The sequence below is a fragment of the Nomascus leucogenys genome, chromosome 1a (assembly GCF_006542625.1).
Source record: "Nomascus leucogenys isolate Asia chromosome 1a, Asia_NLE_v1, whole genome shotgun sequence".
Lineage (NCBI taxonomy): Eukaryota > Metazoa > Chordata > Mammalia > Primates > Hylobatidae > Nomascus > Nomascus leucogenys.
In genome coordinates this window covers 69,086,007-69,089,245 of record NC_044381.1, presented here as the reverse complement: position 1 = coordinate 69,089,245, position 3,239 = coordinate 69,086,007, and the positions used below count along the sequence as shown (strand labels likewise).

General features: G+C 39.0%; 1 pseudogene; it reads right to left on the bottom strand.

The window, feature by feature from the left end:
- Positions 1-413: 413 nt before the first annotated feature.
- Positions 414-3,029, bottom strand: LOC100580948 (annotated as a pseudogene).
- Positions 3,030-3,239: the final 210 nt, after the last annotated feature.

Here is a 3,239-nt window from a genome sequence, read left to right as displayed (position 1 = left end):
TCACCAAAGAATTGTAGGTCTGTATCACAGCCTGTGCTGAAACACAGTCCAGCATAAACATATTCTGCTTATTTTATAAAAATCCATCTGAGTTTTGTGTGATGTAGAAACAAAAATATAAATATACTTAAACCAATGTCTTTTTGTCTATTTGATGTACCTTGATTGATGGTGGGGCATGAAAATCATCCATGACAATAGTGATATTTTGATTTCTCATGTTTCTAATGCTTTTTCTTTTGTACTTTCATTGTCATGTTATTTGGTCAAAGTAACTCCATGCTGTAAATTCACTATTGATTGTATCTTATAGCCATATATTGACTTTCATTTTAAAAACAATTTCATAAGTAGATTCTTATACAAAGAAGAAACATATATACAGAGCACCCAAATTACCAGTAAGGTGGACCCTAGCCCTTCTTTTCTGCATTGGGAAACAGAACAGGGAACAGGAAAAATGATTCCATCTTGCTCTTAACTCTTTCCACCCATGAGCCCAATTTTTCAGGTAGAGTTTCTATTCCTTTGTCGGTGCCTTTGTTTTTTTCCCAATGTAGGAATCAGGCTTTTCAGTCCATCTTTGAGCAGCTTCTTGATCACAACCTGGAGGAGGCTAGAAAGAATAATGGCACTTCGATTTACACTAGCCCAGGACTTCAGGTTCCTCATACCAACATGCTTTACAAATGATTTTGCAGAACAACCTTCTCTCCCATTTTCTTTCATCTTTTTATCTTGCTCTATTAACCACTTCAGAACTAGATGTCCTGGAGGATGTTCTGCAATGTGAAGCTCTCGGTCCTTGCCACTAAGTTGCAGTTCCGCTGCTGCCAAGCTGGCAATGGCATTCATGGCAGGCTGAACGTCTCCAGTGGCAGATCCCAGAATGTCAGATGCCAACACACGCAGACTTATCTAGCACCACCTCTTGGGCATGTCTTTGCAGGTAGCTTAACAAAGCTGGAGAAATGGATTCTAGGAGCTCATATCTGCAGATTTCTGTACCTTTATTACTGTGTGCATTTCCATCTCCTTTTTGCAGAACTTCAATGATTTCTCATAGTAGATATACAGGAGCTCTGGGGCTTAGTAAATACAACAGGACCTTCCTTTCATGTTTGTCATTTCCTGTGCTAGGCAATGAACTGCTAATCCCTGATATGATGATTATCTGCTTCACAAGCTTAGTATCATCAATACAATCAAATGCTGCCAGTAAAGCCAAATGAGAGTATTGGCCATCAGTCACTTTTTCAACCTAAGTCTTCATTATTTTCACAGTCACTTCCCTGTCTTTGGGCACGCCATGCCACAGGCAGTGCATGGCCACCCATGCCCTCGTGTGTGTGTGCCAGGTATACCACTGCTTTGTGGATGACTTCAATCACTTCTGATCTGAGTTTGCGGGGTGCATAGGTGAAAAAAAAAGTCCAAGAATATGCACCAGTGAATGCTTAATCACAGCTTCCTTTTGGGCTACTGGAGTTAGAATCTGTTTCATTTCATCCATAATAAGCTCTTAATTTTTCTGGCTGTACCTCTAATACTTTGTCTGGAGTTGGTGATCGACTGACTTGTAAAGGTGAAATGTGTTCCCATAGAACTCTTTCGTCAGCTGTTCCTCTGCTCCAAAGTGGCTTTGTCATTATATGTGTCCTACATGATGGCTGATGTTTCTGCCTACCACAGCATCTTCCTCACGGGGCCTTTTAAACTTCTCATTATCTCTGCAATCTGTGTTTGACTTCCATACATGAGACATGTCTTTTTTTTTTTTGGCTTAACATTTTATTCATTCAGCAAATGAATATATTTAGAAACAAATATTTATTGAATAAATGAGTTATATTTTCATGTTGCCCCATAACCTTTACATCTATCATCTTTAACAGCTGCATAACGCTTCATTAAGAGGATGACATCATTTACCCAAGCAAGTGCCTTCTCAGTTTAGTAGTAGTAGTTGAAAGCTCAGGCATGAAACCACAACTGAATTCAGATCCCAATTATGTAACTTACTAGCTACGTGACCTTGTGCAAGATACTTAAACTCACTAGACATTAGTTTCCTACTTTCTTTCTTTTTTTTTTTATTATACTTTAAGTTCTAGGGTACATGTCCACAATGTGAGACATTTCTTTAAAATATTTCTGGAGTATTTGGCTTTACTTAATTCAACCAAATTATCTCCCAATTCTTCAAAAGCCTGTTTTGGCAGTTCTTCATTACCACACTGAATGTAACACTGGATCACACGAGTTGAATCATGTGCAAATACAATAGTTTGTTTGTTTGTTTGTTTAAGACAGAGTCTTGCTCTGTACCCTAGGCTGGAATGCAGTGGCACCATCTCAGCTCACTGCAACCTCTGCCTCCCGGGCTCAAGGAGTCTCATGCCTCAGCCTCCTGAGTAGCTGGGATTACAGGAATGTGCCAACATGTCCAGCTAATAAATGCAATAGTTTAAATTTTCCCTTGAATCAACTTCTGCAAGTCATTCATTAACTTTCATCTTTTTTCTTTGTCACAGTCTTTTCTTCTTAAAGTCTTCCAAATCTGCTTTGCCCACACAACAGTGTCATAGTTACTTTTATCACTGAGTTGCCGGCTTTGCTTCAGGTCTTTCTTTTTCTTTTTGAAGTCATCCCATTTGGGTTTCTTGGCTGCCGATTCACCACTTTTGCCATCTGGCTGGAGTTTTCTCTTCTTGTTGAATTTATTTGCTGGCTGGAATTTGTTCCTTGGTGCTTTGTCCCATTGTTGCTTATTCTTCAACTGCTTCACACCGTTTCCCCTGGTTTTGTGACACTTTTCTCAAAGTTCTTAGATGTGGTTTTAGATTCACCTTCCTTAGCAACTTTTCTTGGAAATGTCTTTGAAGAACCAGAATCACTATGTTTATGGAATCACTTTTCTTTTTTTGTGATGCCTTTGTACTCTTCCCTGTGAATTGTTGTTTCCCCTTTGACTTCCACTGTAGCAACTTGCACACGTGGAGCCGACCACATATTGACTTTTTAACCATAAAACTTACTGCCTTAAGTTCTACTTAGCCTAATATTACTTTGTGTCCACATTTGAAGTATAAATCTTTGTTCCATTTTTATCTTTAGCTCTTTTAGCAAGGGGCTATCATTTTTCTTTTGGATGTGCCAACTGTCAATCAAGGAAAATGACCAGGGCAAGTCCCATTCATTTTTGGAGGTTTATTTGCCAAAGTTAAGGTCACACAACC